Source organism: Mastomys coucha, unplaced genomic scaffold (genome assembly GCF_008632895.1).
Source record: "Mastomys coucha isolate ucsf_1 unplaced genomic scaffold, UCSF_Mcou_1 pScaffold4, whole genome shotgun sequence".
NCBI classification, from domain to species: Eukaryota; Metazoa; Chordata; class Mammalia; order Rodentia; family Muridae; genus Mastomys; species Mastomys coucha.
In genome coordinates this window covers 36147257-36173681 of record NW_022196910.1, presented here as the reverse complement: position 1 = coordinate 36173681, position 26425 = coordinate 36147257, and the positions used below count along the sequence as shown (strand labels likewise).

The 26425-nt window shown below is 35.7% G+C and overlaps 1 protein-coding gene across 1 annotated transcript in view; it reads left to right on the top strand.

Annotated features, from left to right (window-relative positions):
- Window positions 1-311: 311 nt before the first annotated feature.
- Window positions 312-26425, top strand: part of Syt1 (synaptotagmin 1) — a 525848-nt gene continuing 499734 nt past the window's right edge. Inside the window, exon 1 of the mRNA XM_031349253.1 lies at window positions 312-715. The gene's annotated coding sequence lies outside the window, so the exon portion shown is untranslated. The remainder of the gene's footprint in view (window positions 716-26425) is intronic.

Here is a 26425-nt window from a genome sequence, read left to right as displayed (position 1 = left end):
TATTATGCCTTCTTATCCAGTGATTACTGAGCAGCTTGAGGGCATTCCCAGGCTACCCACCGGGTTTAGAAAATGTCTTTTAGTTTTTCTCCTTGGGATCTGGTTTCCTCTTAGTTCACCCTACCCCCGCCACGCTCCTAAACCCCTCTCCTCAGGTCCCTGTCCGCTGTGGGGATGGAAAGACACTAACAGTACTGGGCTGGGCTCCGTTGCCTGAGAGGATCCACCTATTATTAGTGCTCTCTGATTGGCTCTTCTGAACAGCGTACCTTGGTTGGAACCAATCAACAACCGGGGCCGGGAGATGATGGGCGGCCGCCTCCTCACTGGAGGGATTCCTGGAGAAGCTGCAGTGTGGGGATGCTCTGACCGAGTTCAGCCCCCAGTATCTTTCCTCCTCCTCCTCCTGCAGCGACAGCATCCGCAGTTAGCAGTGGGCAACTTGAGGCTGTAACCGGGGCAAGCCCCCAGGGTCCTGCTCACCCGACAGGGGGCTCAGTTCCCCCGAAGGGGTGTGTGCAGGGCGGGGGCGGCCAGCTGGGACCAGCTGGTGGCCCTAGAAAACCTCACCCACACCCACACCCACACACCCCTTTTGTGTTGCAGGCTGCCCCTCTGAGAGCGGAGGCAGCGAGAGTACTCCTGTGCCTCGCACCGGTCCGCGGAGAGAGCAGCTGGGACCAAGACTCGCACCACCTCCCGGTCCTCGCTCCAGGTAAGGCAGCCCCACTGGCAGCGCGGCCACCTCGGTGGTACCTTGATACCTCTGCGCTTGAATCTGTCGAAGAGACCTACTGCACTTGATCTGTGGCTATGGGAGACCTAGGGAGGGATCCCCCGTAAGCCTATTGTGAGAAATGCAAGACCACAAGTGCATCTCCGGGAAAAGCACTTTGCACGGGGCTTGTGATTCAGAACCAGGAGTTGGTGTTGGGCATTCCTCCCATCTTCTTGCTTCTTCCATTCTCTCCTCTGTCCTCCACCCCCAGCCCCCTCTCTCCTCCCCTTCCTCCCATTCTAAGCCAGCACAAGCGGCCCCCCCGGGGGGGTGTAGGTGGAGGATTGTCTTTCTTACAGGGAAGAAGGGCAGTGAAGAAGAGAAAGATTTCTTTCTGTGGGAGGGCAGGATAGATTGCAACCCCGTGTGAAAATATGAGTCCAGGAAGGGATGAAACCACACAGGGAATTAAACTGAATGAGAGTAGACAAGGAGATCAGTTCCTGCTCTCAGAAAGGAAGTGTCAAGTTTGACTCCATCTCCTCCTTGCAAGAGGCTACAAATGAACAAAAATAACCCAACACTCCAACCCACTTTCCACTGCTTAATTGCTGCTGCTCTCCTGTGCCTGCTATCAGAATCTTCTTGTTTGCATCTGTCCTATGGGGCTGACAGTTTTTTTGGGAGAGCACATCACTGTCTGAACTTTGAGGGCTTCTTGAGTTTGTAAAATTAAAACTAGATCTTCAGCCTCCCGAGATTTAGCCAGGTAGCCTTTACAGTGGGAGGGTTAAAACATGGGAAGTTTCAAAACCTTTGCAAGTGACATCAGGATTATCAGGATACTCCAATTTTACTTGGATCTTGCGAATCTGGTTAGCTTTGGTGGGTGTGTTGATGTCCACTTCCCTAACCTAACCCTTTGGTGAAACAGGAAGTTTAACTTTGGTGTTAAAGCTCCTTTTGTGCATGAGATTCCAGTTTTACCTTTTTTAAAGGCTGCATTCACTTGTCACTGTCTAGATACTAAATTCATGTCAAGACACACTCTTTTAATATGGAAAATTGATATAAAATTGATGTTTCTGCAGTTTTCGTGTTCCTTTCAGAAGGTAGACGTAGGTTCAGTTGACAGGATCCTCTTGGACTAGAAGAAAGTTTAGGAAGTAATGGAAGGAAGATAGTCTCAAATTTAAAAAATCTTAAGGGGAAAACATTTCTCTTCTCTCATCTTGTTAAAAGAGAGCTATTGAAACAACAACTTCCATAACTGTCAGAGAAACAGGTCAAGCACATCGTACTTGTTAGACAGAGTCTTGACAATAGCTTCTGCAATCTCTAATTCCATCATCTCTGATCTAAGCTTTGTTTTCCTATTATTCCTCGGAGACTGATAAGCGATTACCATCAGCTGGGAGGGGGGTGCGAAGGGAAATACCCAGTTCTATGTAACAGAAAAGCACTGCTATCCGGTTCTGCAAGAGCAGAGCGAAGGCAGCAGATGCTCGTTCCAAGATAAATCTTTTTGATTTATCAGGAGAAATGCCAAGTCGTACTTTTTTTTTCTAAATGCCCATTTGAGATAAGAAGAAGAGATCTTCCCTTCTTGAGTCTATCTCATCTCCCACACAAGCCTGGGTACCCCACGCAGTCCTTTTCAATCACATACCTTTAACGTGTAAGTTTCTACACAAACTTGGGAAAAACCAGACTCCATGTAGCATCAGTGATATTGACTTGTGTATTGATGAATATTAATATTGTACATTATTCTCAAAACCGTTTTCTATTCTAGATGATTAACTCACCTACCTTAGCAGATTTCACATACCTAGGCATGTGCACACACACACACACACACACATTCACACACACATATACACACTCTACACCACAAACATATACCATATGTACACACTCATCACGCATGCATAGGAACACAGGAAATTTTTCTAAAGCTTGATATCTAAATGACTTCTTGAAAATGTAGTGTCTGCTGAGATCTGTGACTTTTCAGAGGGAACACTTTTCAGATACAAGGACAAAAGAATCACCACTTAATTACTTCATGTATGTACAGCTGAGTTTACAAGTTTAGACATGAAAAGACATAAAGCAAAGAAGTAGCCTTCCATGGGAACAAAATAAGATCCCATTTGCTTGTTTTTGCACTGTACTGGAGAAATGTGAAAGTGTGGGCTTAGATTGTGACATTTATTTGCATGACTCTGTGTAAAATATTAATTATATCAACGGCATGTACAGAGATGTTTATGAATATGAAGTTTTTTTCATATACTTCTGAAAAATTGAGCCTTCGTATCCTGCAAGTCATATCTAATTGTAAGGTGTTATGAACGGATTGAAGACTTTAAATGAATTTAAATGATACAGAAAATTTATGCTCACAATTTTGTACACTCCTAATTTTTTACCCTTTAAGATGATGGTGTAGTAAGTCTTAGTAATACTTTAGAGTGGATGTGATAATTATAATTTAAGGTATATTTATCAGAACTGGAGGCTGCAACTACGAAGGGAAATCCTAGTACTGAAATACCACATGATAGTTATCAATATTAGTTCCAAACCTTATGTCTACATAGACGGTGTTAGCTATTCTAGCTGGTTAAATTATCAGGTGGTTCTAATCAGCTTTTTAAAAGGAGAAAACGTGCTATTTACTTTCTCCAATATGCATATTAGACGTGATGCTAACAAAAATAAAACTAGGAAATGGTAGTTTGTCTTAATTATGTTTGCAAAATGAGCTGTGAGATTAATAAATAAAATGAGGAATGCTTTAGAAATCTGAAAGTTAATTTGAACTTCCTGTTAGTCTAATAACACATTGAAATAATATCAATTAATCTCTTTTGATGTCAGTATATTAAATCAATTTAGAATATACCCCCAAAACAGATTCTCATAGCCATCTTATGGGAAAGAATTTAGATTTAAGGAGGCAATTTATATAAATCTCAAACCTTCTGGTTCTTTTACTTTCCAGTTTATGCAACACCTGGGAAGGGTTATTATTAATTCTAATTTGTAACATGGTATTTATCTTCCTAATGGTAATTATTATGTAGTTTCAGGGGTAAAAAAGCACAATAAGACTATTTGATTATATAATAGAGAATTTTATCTAATATTATGGGTAACCCAGACAAAACATGGATGTTATGCCAAATTATAATATAGTTATAGGTCTTACAAACACTTCAGAAACATGTAGTGATTTTCTCATTAAATATCTGATCCACTTATGTTTTAAATATTTTTATGATTTATTACCCATGAATGTATCTGCACTGAAAATTTATTAGATTCAAGTTGATTCCTAGCTGATTTTATTTTCATTAAAATTAGCCAAATCTATTTATGTAGGGGGTAAAACAAATGAATATAAATACATAGTTTTAATTTGGACTCATATATATATATGTATATATAATTTTCACATATATACACATATTCTAAAATTATGTAATAGTTCTTTAAATGATGAGGATGTAATGGGCTGTAAGCTATAGTATGTTGAAAATTGGGGGTACTCACTTTTCTAGTACCAGCCAAAAGAAGGTAACAACATTTTAGGAATAGGTTAATGAGACTTTGAGTAGAAAGACTAGGATAACTAGAGACATCATAAATGTGCATCAAGAGCATCACTTTTACTGGTATGTATTTCCCAAGACTGGAGAAGAAGTGATGGAATGACTTCTCAGTACAGGAAGATGGTCCTCTATATACATTACACAGTAGTTGATGTAATAATTTTGCTTGATTCGGATATGATCGACGCTAAGGTCTGTTTGTAGTGCCTTTTCAGATGTTTCAATGACCATTTGCTTCTAGGTAACATGTTCATTTGTTTTATAGTTTTATGTAATTGAATGACATGGTTAGCGCTGCTTTTTTGAGTGGGGAAAAAAGAAGGATGCCTTCACATCTAAATTCTTCAAGGAATGAGTTATGTTTTTCATTTTGTTACATAAACTTTATCCAGACCTTTTCATTTCACATGTGCATTTTCCTCAAGAGAATTTGACTCTGTCTGAGCATAAGGGAATGGCTATATTCCCTGGGATGCTACTTTCATTGGCTCTATGGTAAGCAATGATACTGTGGCACATAAACAGCATCATACTCAAGTGAATCCATTATCAGTGGGAACATAAACTTCCTTAAAGTTACGGTATCACAATCCAGAAGATTTTCATTCTTTTCTATCCATATAAATGGAACATTGACTTTTTCTGTTGTAAGGAAGAAAAAAAATCTTTTTTTTTCTCAATTAGGGTTGCCCGACATTGTAAGACGACTTTGCTATCTATAAATGTGTTTTAGACTGCATTCATAGGTGTCCTGGAACCTATGCAGCCTGATACATGTTAGACATACATGCTTTAAAGTGTATGAGGAAAATAAATTGCTGCGTTGTAGAAATAATAATGCTGAAAATGTCTGTGCACTGTAAATTATAACTTTCAAAACCCATAGCAAAGAATCTTTTAAAATGACGGTCAGTTTTCATTCATTTGAAAACAATATTAAGACAGTTTTGAAAGACTATAAAAACTAATTTAGAGTAACAAGTACATTTTTTATACCGTTACGCGTTTCTGGCCACCCCTCTGTGAAACTCAAAGCTCATAAAGTACAACAATCTCTGTGAATTTTGTACTTATTTTTACTTCAAGTTTGAATTGTGTAGATCAGTTCCAATTCTCATTGACTTTGTTTTGATTCTCTGAATAGACTCACAGGTTTTACAGAAGTGCCAGCTCAGTGGTTATGAAGAGTAAGGGAAAAGTGCTGATTATTTCTGTACGTATCTTAACTCCAGAGAGCATGGTTGTTATACTGATCGTGTGCATAGGGAGGCACGATGTCAAAAGAGGTCTCCAGAAAATTATGATGCATGTAAAGATAAAAGTTATCATCTAGTTCTCAACTGTGTGTGCTAAACAAGAGATGGAGAATTTCTGCATGCAGAGAGAATGACCTTTAAGCCAGTATCAGAATCAGGTAAGATTATTTGTCAAAGATGTAATGCAGTAACTTTCTTAGCAACCCTGTCAGACGGCATTCCTTACCATGTACTACGTTACAAGCAGGCTACTGAAACCACAAATGATATGTACAAAACACTTAGCTATTGACGTCTGTCAGGAGTTAATTCTGGATTGAAATATCTGATAATTCCCATCCAGTATGACACAGAAATTGGGACTCACTGTCTTTGTGGGCCTATTGCTATTATTTGTGAAATATGGCTTCGTGGATGATTCTAACACACCTAGCATTTGTATAATTATTTTTGCCAAAGGGAGAAACTCGTTGTATATTGTTCTCTGTGAGAACTAAATATTTTATTTTTCCTCTTAAACAATTCAGCTACTTAATCAAGGATAAAATGTGCACACATACTCAAAGACAAATATAATTGAAGATTTTTAAATGTCAAACATGCTTTCCCTGAATTGCTTAAATGATAAGCACTGTCTCTGTGTTTTGTCTTCACTTTCCCTGGCCATGATGATAATTTCAGTTACATGGTAACCGAGAAAGGATCAGACAGCCCCATTTCAATCCTCTGGTGAATTACCTGCGTGCCCCTGCAGATTACAGCATCCTGTTTTGCCTGAAGCTCATTTTCTTCCTTCTTACCTGTGATCCCATGCCTACCCTAGATCGGAAAGAGGTAATTGCATTTACTAATTGCTACTTTGAGATTCCTTCATCAACAAGGAGGCAAAAGCACATGGAAAATACTCAGAACATACACAGCTGTGTGAGACTCCCATTAACCCTTTGATGTCTGGTGCAGTCACCTACATAAAATGTAAGGCCATTTATAAAACAACTTCTCCCTCAGGAATTTCTTTCAGTTCCTCACAGGTTATGTAAGCCAAAGTCAAGGCTATTAAACCAGGAGTTGTTAGAGCATTTTTACTTAACACCTGAGGATAATACTGAAGTACTTATCCAAACAAGAGTTCCAAGTTAGGCATGGAGGTAGACACCTGAAACCCCAGTCGTTGGAAGATTGAAGCAAGAGGATCAGAAGACCTGGGCCATTCTCAGCTAAATAGGTTAGCCTGAGCTACATGAAATCGTCTCTCAACCTCACCCCCACCCCAGAAAAGAATTCCAAATCACACCTTCTCAAACCCAAATGTGCCTGTAATTAAGTCCTTTAAGTGGTAAGACATTTCAACATTTTGGTTTATAGATACTTGATAATATGCTTGTTCTTCTGCATTCCTTGCATTAATGCTGAAGTAGCATGTACAACAAGACTGTTTTAAGGATGCATCCTTAGAAAATATTTTTAAACAAAGCTGCAGCTGGTCATGCAACTTACTTCACAGGCAATGAGCAAGCAAAGAGGAAGGGCAACAGGGCCATAACAACTGAAATGGCATTAGGAATTGTTTGCTACTCTTTAGCAAACTGAATGTGGTTTTTCCAGCCCTGGCCTCCAACAGTTTATACAGTAAAGTTGGTGATAGGGCCCCATTTACTACTATGATGCACAGGAACTACCTAGTGGTTTATCTTTCAGAAAAGGAGGAAAACATATTCAGAAATGCTATTTAAACAAATGGTTTAATGGCCTTTAATGCAAGAACAGGTGGGAAAGCAAGGGATTTGAGCACGGTGAGACAGTTCCAGGCTTTCAGTTTTGAGTTAGCAACATTGTTAAGAAGCAAAGTTGACACAGCTTCTCAGTAGAAAGGCTAGGTAGCAAAGCAATGAAATTTGTTTCTGACATAGTGTTTCTGCCAGATCCTGGCTTACCAGGCTGGCTTCCTGCCTAATCCCTAGCATTTTCATCAGATTTGAGGAATGAATAAAGCCAGCCATTGGGCATTAGAACATATTTCTAGAAATTTTGGGTCTCTTCTATAAATAGAGTCACATCAGCATGCTATTTTAACAAATATTGAGAATACAAGACCACAGATTTTAAAATAAAGGGATGTGCATGTAAGCAGGACTATTTTCTGCATAAAAACGTATAGGTTTCAACTCTGTATACAGGCATTGTGTGAGCCACACATGCTTTGTCATGTATGGACCTGTTTTAAATGTTTTCCTTAAATTATAATGTTAAAATTTTAAAGTCAAGCAAATCACAGCAAGACATGTCTAAGACTAGCAATCAAAGTGTGACATTTTAAAATAGAGCCCACATACACCTAAATTCAAACGATACCACTTTTTAAAAAGTTTTAAATTCTTTTTTGTTTTTTTTAGATGTCATCTTATCTTGTGATGATTTTTCCCTCTAGGGAGTCATTGATACTTTCTGAGCAACTTCTAGATAACACAAAATGAATACTGGTTGTAGGAGAGAGCTTGACTTCTCCAGGAACAAGGAGGGAGATGAGTCCTTCTATGTCTTTGAGATTCTGTCATCAAGGACATATTGAGCACATAGGAACTATTTTATTTCTCTTGACTTTTATACCTGTACTTAGGCATTGAAGCATTTTACCACTTACTGCATGTGTAGAAAATATTATTTCAGCTCTCTGGTTATGACAGTACTCCACAAATTCTCTGTTATTTCTTCCTTCCTATAAGACCAATTCCTTTCACAACCTTTTCCTTCCTGTTCTCTCCTTTAATTTTCCTCTTCATTTTCTTCCCCCATCCTCACCTTTTCTTTCTTTTGGACATCTTCATACATACGTCCATAGAGATGCAGTGCCAGAAGGATTCTTTGTCTTAATTCTATTCTCATCATTACCAACTTGTTTCCATTTTTCCAACAACCAAGACATGTAACATTAAATGTGTATAGAATAGCATCATAAAACATGCATATATAAGTACAGGAACATGCTCTTAACCTGTTTACATAATTGACAATGCTCAATGGAATGTGCCATATGTGAGTGATTTTTAATAATTTGCATATTTAGGCCTTTCTTATCCATAGCTTCTAGACCCAAAGTGATTGCAGAGAAAATGAATAACTATGCTTTAAATCAAAAATTGATAACTCAGGATGGAGTGCTCTGTGCACTACCCTTGGCAATGCATTTTTCTTACCTTGATTGGTACATAGTTTGGTACTGGGGAAATATTTGTGTAACATTATTTGATCTTTATAGTAGATTTTTCTATTTTACGGATGCAATAAAGAAGACTCGAGTGCTTTGGGTGGCTGCAATTGCATGCTTAGCATGTTTTTTATATGTTTTGTTTATTGATTTATATTGCCTTAGTACTTAATAATGAGAATCATATGTGTCATAATCATCCCCACATGAGAGACTTAGTTTGCTCCTGGTGATCACAAACAAACAAAATATATAATCATTAAATCAAAGTCTGTTTCTTATTGAAAAGATGCAGAAGATTTAATATTCAGTTATTTCTGCTATGCTAATTTTCAGGGGATTAAGTTTGTATTTTAAAATTAATTAAGGACACACTCTTAGTTTATTAAAAAAAAACAAGAGAAGAATTTCAAAGCCTATGCCATAACTCAGTTATCTTTTAGTTATCACTGTATTATGATGATGTCAGATTAGGAATCCTATTTTCTTCCTTATTTCTAAATTCCATAGCTCCAAGGTATCTAAAAGAATGCAAAGACCTGAGATTGGAATAGTAGAGGCTTTACCTGTGCCATAGCTTTCTGATGCCCTCTCTCATTGTTCTCCTTGGCACTCACAGACACAGTTTCTCACTGCCCCTCACCTAACCCTGTTAGGAAGCTCTTGGTGATTTCCCTTCCTAATCCTATTTTTAGTTTAGGAAATCATAACCACACCCTAACTATAAATTAATCCCATGTGAAGTCTCTCTGCTAACAATTTCCATGTTCAGTGTCAGATTTAGGAGGAAACACTAGAACTCATGATCATTGCAATATGAATTAATATCATTGACATCACAGTTACTCTTATATAATGAAATAGAAATTACCATTGAGGTTGGCTTATGAAAATAATGGAAAATTGTTTAAAGCATAGACTAGACCTTTGTAGGGACTCTTGGATGAGGAAAACCTCATCACTTTCTTTTTTCTCCATTCATATCAGATACTTTCCCACATGGTTTGTATTCTGAATCCTATTTAATATCATTGATATGATTGATAATATATTCATGTATTTTAATAAGAGAATGATGGAAAGGACCAGTTAAGTAACTTGCCAAAGGTCATGGTATATAGTATGACCTGGATAAATTCTCACCCATCTGTTCACTGTGGCAATACATATTATTATCCTTGAACATATAAATGGCAGACGAAAAAGAATGGAGGGTGTCTCATAGTGGATAACATCGGAGATAGAAAACCTAAAGGCTAACTAGCTCCCCCAAAGTTTGGATCAATTAGAGCATCATATTACTGTAATATAAGAATGAGTCATGAGGCTTTGTTCACTCAAAATGATAGGATCCAAGAGGACATATTACTTCTAAATAATAATGACACTACTTGTTTGGTACTTGTTAGGATATAATGTATCAAGCCACAGTATTATTTCTTGAGTAAATATAGTGATGTGCCTGTTACGTGCCAAGCACTCTTTGGATGCTGGCAATATAGGCATAAACATAGTAGACAAGCATTCTAATTTTATGGAGTTTACATGATAGGAGAAAAGACAGAAAATAACAGCAACAAGATAGAACCATAGCAGTGGTCACTAGGAAATCACAAATAAGCTAGTATATCAAATAAATGTAGTTAGGAATATTAAGAAAACAAAAACATAGAAGTGGAGACATAAAAGAAGAAGGAGACAGCCCTGTGACTGTCAGGGGAAGGTATTGCTGTCAAAGGAAAAAACAGCGCAAAAGTGTGCAGAACCATATCTCTATACGTAACTATCCAGGACTGCTTCACTGACTTTTACTCTTGCCTTAACATCCTAATTAAAAACGTTCTGCAACCATCAAGAAATTTCCAGTGTTATAATCATCTATGATCGCACCATTTCCTAAGTATATGGGATTTATTTCTGTGTAATATTTCCCTGGTTTGTCTGTATGCTATAATGGTTTCAGGGTTATAGATATTGAGCATAAAGTCAGTGAAAACTATTTCTGTATACTCTATACATCTTGAATCTACTCTTTATGGATAAAAATTTTTATTCTCCATTATCATATATTGGAATATACCCCTTATACACTTTCCATACATCCTCTGTTAAATTTTAGTAACCTTTTTTCCTTTTAATTCTGAGAGAGTCATGTATACGCCTTCACCACAATTTTATTATTTTTATAGACTTAAGTGAACTCAGTAGGTTTTTATCACAGTAATGATTTTTTTCAATGTAATTTCCTTTTGAGTATATTTTTATTGTAACCTACAAAATTCTAATTTAGATTTTGAGACAAAAGTAAATAAATAGTGAGAACATAATAAAACAAATCATTCTGTGTCGATTATCATTTAGACAACAGAGGTCTTGAAGTATTAACCGGAAATTATTTTTACCTTTATCTTGTTTCATATCCTGGTTTCAAGACGATAATACCCCAAGACTGCCTGGGTCACTCTGTGATAGTAAAACAGGTGCTTACAGATGCTCATTGTCCTATGTGAAACCACACTGCCATTTAATCTGCTGCAGTAGTTATTAAGCAATAATTAAAGCGTCAATCTTAAGTGACCCAGTTTCTACCTTCCCTAGGATTCTCTATAAGCTTCATAATAACCACATATTTTTAAAATGGAGTTATGTTTGCTATGGTACTCTAGTTTGCAAGTGACAGGTTAATATGTATTCCCTATCAGTGGAATTAAACAGCTTTGTGTTCTGATTCTGAGTTTTTGTTCATGTGAAGCTAACGTAAGTTTTACAAGATTTTAAAAATATTTTTCTCACTTTGATTCTTTATTCCCAAGAGGACAATATAAAGGAAACACTTGATAGAAAAATGTAATTAATGAATCCACTGATGATATTTTGTAGCATTTTAACTTACATGTACTTACATTAAGCAAATATAAGTTTTTCCCTTTATAGTCTAACAGTTGCTATTTAATTTTTATTTTTACCTAATTAATAAAAAATATCCTAGTCAATACTAATTAAAATAACACTACAATACACACACCCCCACACCCCCCCCACACCCCCCCCCACACACACATATTTAGATATTCACTTCATGGATGCAGGTGCTTGGAGATCAGAAGAGAGCATCAGATTGCCTGAACTGGTGTTATAAGCCACCTAATGTGGATGCTGGGAACTGAACCCGGGTCCTTTTCATCACAGTGTATGCTGTTAACCACTTAGCCATACTTCCAGCCCCAGAAACTAGATTTTAAAACACTTCTTTAAATGTATTTTATTTTCTCAATGAATAGTAATGCATTTTAAATATCTTTAGCATGTGACCACAGTGCAGACGATACCAATTTGCAGTGGTAACATATTTAAATAGGCTAACTATAAATGTATACAATGTACTAAGAAAATTCTTGCTCCAAGTTATCCTGTTTTTCTATATCTGTGTGTTGGTGATTTTCTGTGAGTTTTCATGTTTTTTTGTTTTTCTTTCTAAGGTCCACAGTTCACCTGGGACCACTTTCCAGCAAGTGTCGTTGTGCTACCATATGAGAACTACAGCTGAGAGCTGTGGGCTGCCTTTTGTTTAAACAGGGTCAACACGTTAAACTCCTTTTTCCCATTATGGATAAACTTGTAGAGTAGAGAAAGCTTACACAGAATAACCGATTTTCTCCCTTTAAAGCACTGATGGGAAAATTTGTCTATGAAACAAACAGTCAAGACTGAGTGAAAGCATTTAGAATTTTAAATATTAATGGAAATCGTTAACATGGTCTTCAGGGCTCCTTGTGACATCCTGGCCTAGAATCGCTACATCATTTATTACTCCTAAGACTCCCCTGCTGTTCATACTCCATGAACATTTTCTATCTCCCACCATGTCTACCTCATATGCCATCCATCCTGTATAATTCAGTTTAAATATGTGTTCCTCAAATAGAATTTCTTATCCTCTGTCTTTTGCTCAAAGACTGTGTAATATACTTGAATGTTTCTAGCATCACATTTATCTTTTTTTTTATATTATCTTTTTATATGACCATCAACTTGTTAGATAATGAGCCCACTAGGGTTAGAGAATGTGTTTAATTCATGTTTATCTTCTCAGGCAGATAAAGAGTACTTGTCCTTAAATACATACTCTCAAACCCTGTTCTGTCTTGTGGAAAAGGAAAAAAAATGGTTAGTTCTCTAAAGTAGGCATACAAGCTAGGCAGCTCCTAGTTTTTCTAAGGTAAGCTGTATTCTTTCATAGTGTCAGAGAGAGGGTATGCTCGTGATCTAGAAAGACAGAAAGAAAAACAAAAACAAAAGTAAATCAACAAACAAACAAAATATAAGTAACCAGAACTCAGTAACTATCTTCAAGGAAAGTAAGGATTAGGGCAGGAGAGGAAGCAGACAAGGGAAAGCAAAAAAAGCAAACTTCTACCTCCTGTGGACTCAACTCTGCCCAGAGACAATTTAAAGTGATTTCTCTTTAACCCAAGCTTGACTCATCATGAGGCATATGATCTGATCTCTTAATGCAAATTCTACCTCCCATTTATTATATGGCTTGCATTTTGCCATGATATATTTATTTATCAAACACTGTAAGAAGCCACTAGAAGCCGAAACTACCAGACACGAGGCTTGATGTGTGCCCCATGTAATCTTCTGCAGTGCCCATCATAATACTTGGCATATGGGGAGGTGTTTCAGAAATGTTTCCTGGTGGTCATTTCCCAGAATCCTCTCACATGCTCACCTACACACGTGCACATGGATGTACCCATGCACACTAAACAAATAAGTAAATGTAATGAAATATTTTAAATTAAAAAGAAAAATTTTGGCAGGGAGTGTCTGGAAGTTTAACTCAATAGATTGTCTGTCTGGCATGACAGGTTGTTGGATTCATTTCCAGTGCTGAATACATTACTGCATACCTGGAACTGCAGTACAACAAAGGTATAGGCAGTAGAATTAGTTCATGATCATCCTCAGCTTCATAAGGGGTTCAAGACCAAGAAAGAAAGTAAAAGAAAAAGACATTTGTTAAAAGAATGAGAGAATGCATCAAACTATAATGGAATATGGAGACTTTGAACCAACGTTTTCTCTATACCCTATATTGTAGACTAATAGATTCCCCTCTATGGTGAATAAAGAAAACAAAATATTTAGTTAAATATTTTTTATATAATATAGGCATTCAGTTAAATGGATCATTTCATAGTGAATCCATCATAGTTCAATACAAGTTCAAAATCTGTATGAATGTTGCTACTATAGGTAATCATTAAGATGGTGATTTTAGACCTGTTAGATGGCTCTTTATAACTACGTACTTTTTAAGGTAAACCTGGAGGCTCCTGACTGTGACCACAGCTACTTACTAGACTGAAGGAGGAGGCTTCAAATATGAAGGTCTACCTGGGCAACCTAATGAGGCTCTGTTTCAGAAAACAGAATTTCAAAAAATAATTTAGGAGTGTAGCTTGGTAGTAGAGCACTGGTCCACCACACATAAGGTCCAGGTTTCAATTCCAAGTGCTATAAAGGAGACCAGTTTTCACATTTCCCCCTGAAATATCAAGGCTTGGCAAACATGGTGGTAGAATCCTTTGAGCAGACTCCGAAAACTTTTTTATATTTTTGGAAACCTGTAGTATGATTTGTTTGACAAATGTTGAATACTTAGTTGATTTTAAAGGAATGTGTTACAGATTCATATGTAATAGATGAGGATACTAATGAGACTAAATTTAGTTGAGGGAATTTTGAAATAGGATATCGAGATAGGCTCTAAATAAATGTTGCTAAATTTTTAACTTAGATTCTTTCCCAATTATTTTGATAACTTGTATCTTCTCAAAACCATACCATCACATTTCTTTCCTTGTTTGTTTCTTTTCTTTGTAATGGGAACAGTCTGTTATCTTACATCCTCTGGGTGTGAAAACACTTCTTCTAAATCTGTCTGAGAGCCAGGTATTCTGGATAAGGACAAAATAGTGAAACGTTTACCGAAATGAAAACAAATATTACTTATAAGTGTTTCTGATTAGTTGATTTTTCATTTGCGAACAAGTAACTGTCAGATGTCCCCGAGATACTCTATTTTTCTTCCAGCTACATTACATTAAATTATGAAATTAACTCAGTGAAGAATCCATGCTTACCACACTGATTCAGACTGACCTTATGTTCTGTAGGATGCTGGATAGTTCCTATAGTGTATCCAACCATACCACAAATGCCCACTTTACAGGATACAGGAAATTTACTTAGGAAGCACTTACAGACCTCTGGTGGATACAGCTGAGTGAATTAGCTTTGTTGGTTTGGTTTTCCCATTGCCTGCCTTATTCATTTTTAGTTTCTCTCTAACTCCTACACCTCTTGTGTAGTTTTGGTAATAGGAACCTTACTCAACTGACATTTGTTAGTCAAGTCTCCTCTGCATCCAAGGAAAGATATGAATTCTTTTCCCTCTCTGTTAATATTGTGTGCCAGTTTAGGGGATGGAAGAAGGATGCATTCTCAACCTGGACAGCCAATACAAGTCACAGAGGGGTAAAAGCTTGAAGCAGAAGCAGAATCCAGGTGGTCTCATGCCTCCTGGCTCACAGGAAAGGTCATTGTGTCAGGTAGAGTGAACCGAGGAAGCTGTGCAAAAGCCACACAGTTCTGTGTGGTGCTGGGCATGTTGGCTTTTGTTATGATGAGATGCAGGGTGGGAAGCATGGTAGATTTTGAGTAGATCCCTAATGCTATCCAACATAGAGTCTTGAAGGATCACTTAGAAAAAGGGATTCAGTAACTAGAGCAGGGATGGAAACAAGGGAAGAATTTCCTCTTTGTTAGTTTGTGTTGAAGCAATATTGATGCAGATGCTTTCTCGGTGCATTTCTGAAGATTTCAGAGCCTCTAGATTAGCAAAACAGTGTGCAGCTCAGGCTGCTGAAGCCTCAGAATGTCGTTTTCTTGTTTTTATTAAGAGCGGAGCTAAACACCTCTCATACGTGGTCCAATTTATAACACTGATTTGATTTTATTTTTAGCACAGTTTATGTGCTTTCTTCATCTATTTGTCAGCAATTGTGTTGCCTCTGGGCAAGTAGATAAAAATTGGCCTAACTTCTAGGCATCTGGAAGTGTGTCAGAAAAAAAAAAAAAAACTACCTTTTGTTCTATGCCTGAAAGACACTTAAATACACTATCTGATGTCAGAAAAAGATGCATTAAGGCTTCATGAATTTAGAGTGAGTGGAATTGGTTCTGAAAGTGATCCTTCATGAAGCACCTGATCTGCTATTGCTTTTTTTTTTGGGGGGGTGATTATAGCATGGGAAAATACTTTTACTTTTTAATATTCTCTATTTTAGTTTCACCTTAAGCAAAAAGACATCTGTATGACCATACCAAATAGTATCATTCCAGCAAAGGCTTATTTGGAAAGTTGCAAGACATTTGATACAATACTTTAAAATTAACTATTACCTAAATGTTGCTTACTCTATTCAATGACAACAACAAATTTTCAGTTAAAAGGTATCTAAGATCATGGTATATGTAGGGTCTGTATTACTTAGTGTATTCGCCAGATGTTTTCACCACACAATATTTATCCACCATCTAATGTCAAGTCAGCCTGCATTCAGATGGCTAACTAGAAAGCTTTCTTCAAATGTCTTTGCTTTTTCTTCAGGTAGGTTATGGTGCAGTTAAAGAGCTAGGAAAGACTCACAAAACACTTTCAGAGAAAAGAGGTAGGCTGATCATTTCTTACCACAATAAGGAAAACAGACACTTTAGAGGCATGGAAGACCAGCAATCACCACCTATTTAGGGTTATGGTATTTGAGTTTTTATAATCTATGCTTATTTTGTGATGGGCCTTGGATACCTCTATTAGCAAAGTGAAAAGGGTTTAGAAGGAGTTTCCACTGGAGTTGAGAAAAACTCTTATGACATATTTCTACCTTGTAATGTAGTTATTCATGTCCCTTATCTTCTCTGTTAGAATGCATATCATGAAATGTGAAAAAGAAATCTTCATCATCTTTTTCTCCCAAACAATAGTTTATACTGATGTTATTGAATGTGTAGTGACTGGTATATGCATTCTTTTGAAACAAAAAACTATTAATGCAACATGTATCCTTTCCTTTAGGACAAAAATTTAACTGCTTTTAAAAAAAAAAAAAAAACAACCTGATCTTTTCTCAAATGTGGTTTTTCCTTTTGATACAATGAAGACTATATAGACCAGAAAGGTTGGATTTATGTATTTAAGAGCAAATATGTATATGAAATACATATATGGAAGAAAAAAATTTTACAAAGAGGCTATGAATTTGAAAGAGTGCAAAGTGGGGTAGATGGGTCTGCTGGGAGAGAAGAAGGGAATATTAGAGCCTAATAATCACTGAAGGAAGACCCCAGACTCAAGTAGTATGCAAATGCAAAGAGCATTTATTCTTCAGAAGTTACCATCATTCAGGGTCAACCATTCATCAAAGTGGCAACCCAGAAGTGAGCTCAAAGGCTCAATTTAGGCAAATCAGGGGAATTTAGGGAGAAGTATGGGTGACTCTGTGATTGGACAGGGCTCTAGGAGTTTTCTAAAATCACTGCTGGAAATCGAGTCTAGGGACTTTCTGGAACTAATGCTGATGACTTTTCTTGCCTCAGGCCAAATGTTTGGAAAGCTCCTGAATGGTTGTCCACAAACTGTGGTTTTCCCTGGAACTGGTTTGTTCCATTCTGGGAAGAAACTTGCACCTGTTCCCCTGAAATGGCATCTCACAGCCTGTCATGGGGTGGGTCTAGCTAGACCTTTTCTGGAAAAAGATATAATGATGCAATTATATCATGATCTCAAAATTGAAAGAAACTATTATAAAGGGAATTATATCCAAGGTAACAGCATTACCCAAAAGTCAGCTGTAATTATGCTAACTTTCAAGGTGAAAGGTTTTGTTTTTCTCCTAAATCCCCTACTCTTTCCTCTTTTGATATCATCACCAATATTCCCAGTTCTCTCAGAATGCCTGATTGAATTAGTTTTATTAAACCAATTGAAAATATAACCATAGCTAACTATCTATGGTTAGTAACATGTGCAAGTATATACTGAATTTGTATTTCACTCTGGGATGCTTATTAAATATTAATTTATTTAAATTGTTATTTAAATAACTTTATTAATTTTAATTAATATTAATAATATTAAAATAATTTTAAATAATAATTTAAAATAATATGTCTCATTTATATTTGGAGTGTATGTATATGTGTCTGTGTGTCTGTGTATATGTATGTATGTGGACACACGGAGAACAGATTGGTTGGCCAACTCTCCTTCTAATACTTGGGATCTAAAAAAATCCATCAGACTTACATATCAAATTACTTTACCTACAGCTGTCTCACTGGATAATGTTTCCTTGAGAACTCTGAATATTTTCTTTGAAATTAAATGGAAAATCTAGTGTGTCTATTTGCATAAGTATGCATATGGGTGAAGAAACTATGATTTTATCCCAATGTGAAAAACTTAGGATTCCAAAGTGCTTAAGATTCACCAAGTAGGTTTGAAAACATAGGCATAACACATCCCTCCAGGTAAGGAATTTCTGAAGTAAGGGAAGCTCATACCATAAATATCAGTATGAAAATGAATGTGAACAAGTATATACCATGTGAAGAAGAGACTCAGTTATCATAAATGAAATGAAAAATTGAAGTCTCCTGTGAGTTTAGTGAGGAGACTTTTCTTATAAAAGTGTCTAAAACTTCTGTTTTGTCGGGAAAGAGCATCAAGAGAGCCTTGGGATTAATATTTATCAGTGTTTGGGAGCATAATAAAGAGCCCATGATGAGGACTGTACTGATTTATAATGAAATAAAAATTATTGAATATAGGAGACACTAATAACTTTCATAGGATGATGTACTGAATGGTAAAATCCTACATTTATATTTCTGCTATGAATTAGACTGTAAAAAAATGACTGATGTCTGAAAAGCATTACACCATTATTTGTAAAATAACTACTAATATCAATGACCATCATAAGACATATATTTCAAAACAGAAGTCCAATTACTGGAGAAAATATCACAATTATTTAATAGCAAATTATATTGTAAGTGTATACTGACCTTCAGTGAATATCTCATTTGTATTTCAGGTGTTTTCTTTTTTAAAAAATATAACCGGCATGCTTTCCCACTGAGCTTTTTATTTTATCTGATTTGAAGAAACAATGTTGACATTCCCCAGCTGATTCCCCAGGATCATGTCCTAGTGCACTTAGAACTAGACAGCTCATGATGTGCTTCTTCCTCATTGTATAACCCTCCCTTCCCTGACTGCATGGTTTCTTTGACTGCAATGTCTTTGGGTCTCACTCTCATATCAGCACTGTCTTCCTCCTCTCTAGAAACCTCTTCCTGGATCTTTTCCTTTATCCATCTTTCAAACTCTTCCAAATCTGTTGGCATTTCTATTAGCTCTCTGTTCTCTTTCCTCCTACTCAATTTAAAAGTTTCTTTATCTTCAATGCTTTTGTAAAAAACAACCATCAGCTAAAGTGATGCTAACATTAACCCCCACATACACATTTTAGATATATTGACTGTTTATTGAGAACCAGTTGTATTGATTCTTCACATACTTATCTTCTCACCTATTTCATAATACTCCAAGCATGACCAAGAGTTCTTTGTGATTAGTTTATTGATTACCTTGCTTTATTTTGTTTTCATAAACCAGATCATTAGACACCAAATGGGCTCTTGATATTCACTGATTTCTTTGGTGTAGTTTTGGAGTGGAATGACAAATAACTTATAACCCCAAATATGTTGCAATTTTATGTTGTGAAAAATGCTTTCACGTGGTTTTCCTCAGACACCATTATGTATCATCACCTTCACATTTATAGATTTAGAGACCCTCATTGAGTCAGAAATGGAAAACCTAGTTACTGGCTTACGCAAACATTCTGCTCACAAGCAGGCTTTCTAGGATCACCATACATGTTATATAAGGTAGCAGTTTATTCAAAAAAGTCTTGAATACAAGTTGGTGAATTGTAAAGTAGTAACAGTAAAATAATAGTTATTGGGTATTTATTTCTATCTACAAGTCTCTTTTGAGGGCTTTGCAAGTTGTAAAACTTAAGACATCTTGGAACTTGTAGTACAAATGTAAGATGAAAGGAAACTTTGTCAGAGATGTCCAAAGAAATCCATGATAATTTTAGTTGTGCTCTGGAGGAAGACCACAGATCATAGTTTTGGTGATACCCATTAAGTTGATTTTCATCAGCATCCCTTCCTCAAAGTCTGAGTGAAGTCTACTAAAGTCCACCAGGCTTACCCTGTCATGCCTGACATCTCAAGAATGGCTTCTTGGATCTGCTAACCCAGTCTTGGGAGGTTTAAATGCTGAGAATTACTCTGTGTCACATTTTTTTTATGGAAAATATGTTCAGGAGGTTCGACAACATCTAATGTAACAATGAATATGTTCACATCTATGCTGGCTTCTATTCATGCTAATCTTGATTGTCTTGACTGGATTAGCTGTTTCTCTGTACTATTAATTAAAGATCAAGGCAGGGTACTTAGTTGCCCTTCCCTATTTTGTAAGACATACTTGAACTATGCATTAATGAGTTCTTGCTAAATATGATCTAAGAAGGATGGTTTAAGTGGAATGATGTTTTGCACATTTCAGCATGCAAAAATGTGAACATATATGTTAGCCTCTTTTCTCTGATTCACTGGTATGAACATACCACATTTAAGTATCTTAGCTTGAAACTTACCATCATTTTCAAAAGTACAACTCTATCAGTACTCAAGATATAGTACCTATTGACTTCTGAACATAACACTTCAAAAAATTATGTTAGTTATCAATATCCCAGGGCTTAGCCATTGCAACTAAATGCCCAAAAAGTATTTTAACCCAACCTTTAATGATATGAAATATGGAAAATTTGATGACAGAAGTCATCAAATATTATGACATATGCCTTTAATCTCAGTATTCAGAAGAGCAAAGCAAATGAATATTAATCTGAACCTGAGCCACTCACTAAATTAGAGGTCAGTGTTAAGAATCTGTCTCAAAAATAGTTATTAGCCCAGAAGGCAAATGCTTGGCTCATTTTCCTCCCCCCACTGCTGCACATTGGCTTTAACGTTGATGTTACCAGAGTTTTAGATTCAGACAGAGGGAATACATGGTTTTGCTATAGAGAATAACAGTTCAATGATCTGACTTGGCACTCAATAAAATAATAAATATGTGGAGTGAAATGGGAAAGAAAATGAAGCTTAACCAAGTATTTGTAAAATACAAATATGTATGTGACAAGTAGCTGTGCATTCACTTACTCAGTTCTCTCCAGGAGAAACAGTTATGTATAACAGTGAAGGGAATTCATTTTGAAAGTTTCATAACATTGTAGGAATCACTGAATATACATTCTAATATGAGTCACTTTGATGGTGAACTCCTGCCATACTTACATTTTGAATTAGAAAAAAAAAAGATATCCAATTTATGATACTACTATCACTACATTAACTAAGTTTTCAGATGAATTGCTCTGCTAATGAACTAGAGTGTTTCCAGCTCTCATTACAATTCTAGTCACTGTAACCAGTATGCATAGACTGGGCAGGTACAGTTCCTGAGAATTTATAAGCAATTTATTAAAAGCAACAGAAAGAATAACCAGCAATTTCATTTTTCCTTTAAATTTACAAATCCTAGTTCTAATCTTAATCTATTCTTATTTTATTTTTCATTGGCCTGTAACAGACTTGATGAAGTAGTTAATAGATATTAAGTACGTAGTTGTCTAACCCTGAAAAAAATGTTATGGAGAATCTAAGCCAGTTTTTCTTCCTACACTTATATACAAATCCAGGGCCTTGTACATAAAAGGTATACTATACCATTGAGCTATACCATTACCTTAACAATGTTTTATAGCTAATATCTTTTTAAACCTTCACTGTATGCAAAATTTGAAGCAACTTTAAGAGTAACTATCAAAGCCTGATCATGTAGGCATATTTTTTCCATTTGTACTGAGCAAAATGTCTAAGTAGTAGCATTTGCTGGCTATTCAGAAAACAGTTAAAAGCATCAGACAGATATTATTAAGTCCTTGCTATTAGGAGATAGTGGCAATAATATCAAGGCTTTCTTCTAAATAAAATTTAATATGAATATTGTTAGAATTCGTACAGTGAGTGTTGATGTATGACTGGAATTAACGTCTCTTAAGTAAACATACAATCTAAAGGGACAGATAGATTTAAAACTGGGAGCTATCTCGTGTCGCATAGATAAACCAAGAAACACACACACCAGGATACATAGTTAGAAATAAGTTTAAATGTATTTTTAGGCACATATTCTTGCTATTGCAAAGACAATGAAAAGGATTTCCTGTCAGTTTCTCCTCTGGAATTCAGCCTTTAGCCTTTCTCTTATAGAGCCTTTCCAGGGATGTAGGTGAATAAGAAGGTTAGCAATGGAGACTCCTTTCATGGAAGGGCAGAGATATATTCCACAGTTAGCAAAGGCACAATGCTCTTCCCACCCATAATTGCTTTCATATTGCTTTTGATATTTTTTTTTTTAATGGTCCCCTGACCTGTGAAATATCAGGAGATACAACACCTGAACCAATGTCTACACTGCCTGTATTCTGCCTTGAAATTTTCTTTCACAAACAATCTAGGTCTCTCCAAATTTTCCTCCGTTTTGATCTTATGGTCTCTTTGCAGCACTTTGGATATATCTATTCTTATTATGTATCTGAGCTTTGACTTGTTTGTGCATATTTTTGAGACAGTATCTCTCTTGAATCCCAAGCTGATCTTTAATTTGCTGTGTAGCTGAAAGGTCCTCGAACGCCTTATAATCCTCCCGCCTCTGACTCCCACTTGCTGGGATTATTGGTGTGTGCCTCAATGCTCATCTTAATCTTATTATTTATTCATAATTGTGACTTTTAATTACTCTTTTCCAGCAAGAAAAGTTCAGGAGCATCTGCTCTCACCATAGAGTTATCCCGGCAGAAGCTTCCTCCCAAGCCTCTTGCATTCCTAGCTATGTGACATGGAGTCCCTAACCTTGTTCCTCACTCTAAGCATGAGTTTCTTCACTGGCGAATGAACATCAAAATAATATTATTTGCTACAGAGACTTGTCAGAATTTAATAAGACAGCACCTATTAAATACTTATCAGAGAGCCAACAATAGTAAGAACTAATTATGAGTTAGTCATTAATATAACAGCATTCAATGCCAGACAAGGGAAATAAATACACACGACCCCAGTTGCATGTAGAATTGAAGTTGAATTCCAGGGAACTGGAGAGATGGCACATACAGTATAAAGTGGTTGCTGAATAAGTGTGAGAACCTGAGTTCAGATCTCCAACACCACATTGTAAAAAGCCAGGCTTGCTGCTGATGTCCATCTATTATAATCCTAGTTCTGGGGCCAGTCATCCTAGCCTACATGAGGAGTTATGTGCTGAGAGTCAGGGCCCTTGGATAGATATCAGTTAGAGCCAAATTCCAATTATAGACTAGATTAAATTCAAGGGACCAATTTTATATCACAATGACTTCATCTTAAAACAGTATGTCACATATTTGAAAATTTATGAGGTTAGATTTGAGTTTCTTCATTATAAATTTTAAGTATAGAAAAATGCACATTACCTTATTTTAGCTATTCCATAACATATTTATATATAAAACATTATATATTGTATATTATATATTATACTACATATTATACATTATGCTATATACTATACTTGTTAAGTAGGGATCTTTGGATTGATTTAAATGTTCTAAATGCATTAATGTGTAATAAAACATGTTGTATACTATAAGTTTATTTAATTTTGCCATTTTAAAATTAAAGTTAAAAAGTTAATGTTAATTATATTAGCCAGAAATGGTAGTATGTCCTTTCAGTTTTCCAAAGAATTTTTTAAAAACACATTAAAATAGCTATTTATTGAAATGAATTATTCATAATAGATTCTTTTGGGAAATAAAATCATTGAATTCAAAATGTGAAAAGATAATAAAAGCTTACTCATTAAAGTAATTTATAGCATTTAAGATTGTAAGAGTAAGCCTTCAAAATTAAATGAAATCACCAAAAAGTCTTCAATTATAATGTTTGTTCTGTCAAATGCTTGATGTAACATAATATTTGCTTTAGAAGTTACCAAAGAGTTAGTATTTGTGTACATCCTACACAGTAATGGTGCCTCAAAATACAGCATTTTGATTTAAAATGCTGGTACAGAATCATTTTCACTTTTGTTATTATAAATTTTAAATATTTGTAATTGCATAAAAAAATTCCTCATGTTGATTTGTGTTTTCTGATGAATTGAAAATATTGCATTTGTGATTTTTTTATAGGATTCCAAAATGAATGTTTATAATGTGCATAAAATACTTGAAAATGAGAGCCAATTCTAAGCCTACTAAAAACAGGAAAACATAAAAGTTACAGTAACCACCAAGATATTTTCTTCAGAGCTGTAGACCTAAGCTGCAGTACATAGTATCATCAGAAACTACTTGGATTCCATCTTTACACCTAAACTAAGGACTTCATTAAAAAATGATAATGTCAGATGAAAGAAAATGGGTACAAGACATGAAAAGATGAAACCTCGGGTGTTTAGTTGCCAAGCAGTGGGAGGTTATTGGCTTTTTGAGCCTTTTCCTCAAGAATAAAGTGGGAGTCATTGAACATGCTTTAAAAGGCAATTTCTATATGGTGGAGGCCAGTTTCTATATGGTCTTTGTGATGGTTTTAATGAGAATATATGCTCATATATTTGAATAATTGGTTTCAGGTTGGTGAAACTGTTTGGAAAGGATTAGGAGGCATGGCCTTGTTGGAGGAGGTTTCTCAACCTGGACAGGCTTTGAGGGATTAAAGGCCCACATCACTCCTTTCATTCTGCCTACCTCGGAGTGATGGTTGTATCTCTTGATGAGAGAGATCAGCTACTGCCATGCTTGTCTGCCTGCTGCCAAGACCCCCTTCTTCCCTTAAACTCTAACCCTCTGAAATCATAAACCTCAAGTTAAATGCTTTCCTTTATGAATTGTCTTGGTCATGATGTCTTATCACAAAAAATAGAAAAATAATTAAGGCATTCTTAGTTACCTTTAGTAACCAAGTTAGTTAGCTTGAACTGTATGAATAAATGAGTTTGTCTCTAGAAATCCAACACTACCTCTCAGAAAGTCCCTTAGTTAAACTTTGTTCCCTAAGTATTTAGGGTGGTATTAATACAGTACAGCTCCTTTTTGTGCACTCTGGTGCACTTAAAAGAATATTGTTCTTTTCTGTACTTTGTCTTGCTTGCTTGCACTCGGCAAAAAAAAGCTCTGGCTATTTCCACTATTACCCTTAGCAATGAATGTATGGTATTTTCACTAACATTACAAGAAAAACACACTGAAAATACACTTATAAGAGAGAAGAGGTATATGATAAACAACCAGGAAAATGCCTTTGGGCATATCACATATGGAAATATTATAGTTACATTTTTTGTGTTAAATAAAGAATATGAGGTCAGTGAACAAAATATTTACTTGTAACTACACCAGTTTAACCTGAATGTTGTTTTTCATAAGACAATAAATAAACATCTTGTGAAACTTCAAATTATAAGCTTAATTGGAAATAACTCAGACATCCACCACAGGAGAGAAAATATCTTCCATTAATGTAGTCTCATATAAATTCAGAATTTAAGAGTTAATGATATTTTCATTAAGTGTTTATAATATACATATGAAATCCATTAACTTTTTCTTAAAATAATTTAACATAGGATATCCCTTAAGTTATTAAAAATGCAAAAAGAAAGTTTCAGAATTATCCTTACTTCTCATTGATGAATATGAAGAAAGGTTAAAAACAGTAATGCTTCATTTACTGTTTGGTACTTTTAAAAGAATATTATGGAAATTTAAATTCAATCTATAAATCATCCTCTTCTTCTGAAAAATAAGTTCATGTCACCAAAACTCTTCATTTACAAAAGTTATTGTTCCTCTACCTCGGATGCTTAAATCATATCCACAAGTCCCTTTGTAAACTTAGTAAATCCATGAATATATCACAGTTCACTATAGGTAAAAGTTTTCAAGATCTATTTCACTTCAAACTTGCCTTTGTTACACATAGTTTATATAAATAGCCAGCACTTTATTTAAATGCATAACACCATTGTGAATAAATTAATATATTGATGCATAGCAACCTTTTTACTTTTTTAAATATATAATTTGAATAACATTCAGACCTATTTATTCTTAACATATGTCAAATACCAGTATACTACTAATGATATTTTTAGCTGAAAAAAAAAGGTTACTTTTCTCTCCATTCAAAGGTACCAAAATAAGACTGTACTTATGCTGGGCAGTGGTGGCACACACCTTTAATCCCAGCACTTGGGAGGCAGAGGCAGGCAGATTTCTGAGTTCAAGGCCAACCTGGTCTACAGAGTGAGTTCCAGGACAGCAAGGGCTACACAGAAAAACCCTGTCTCGAAAAA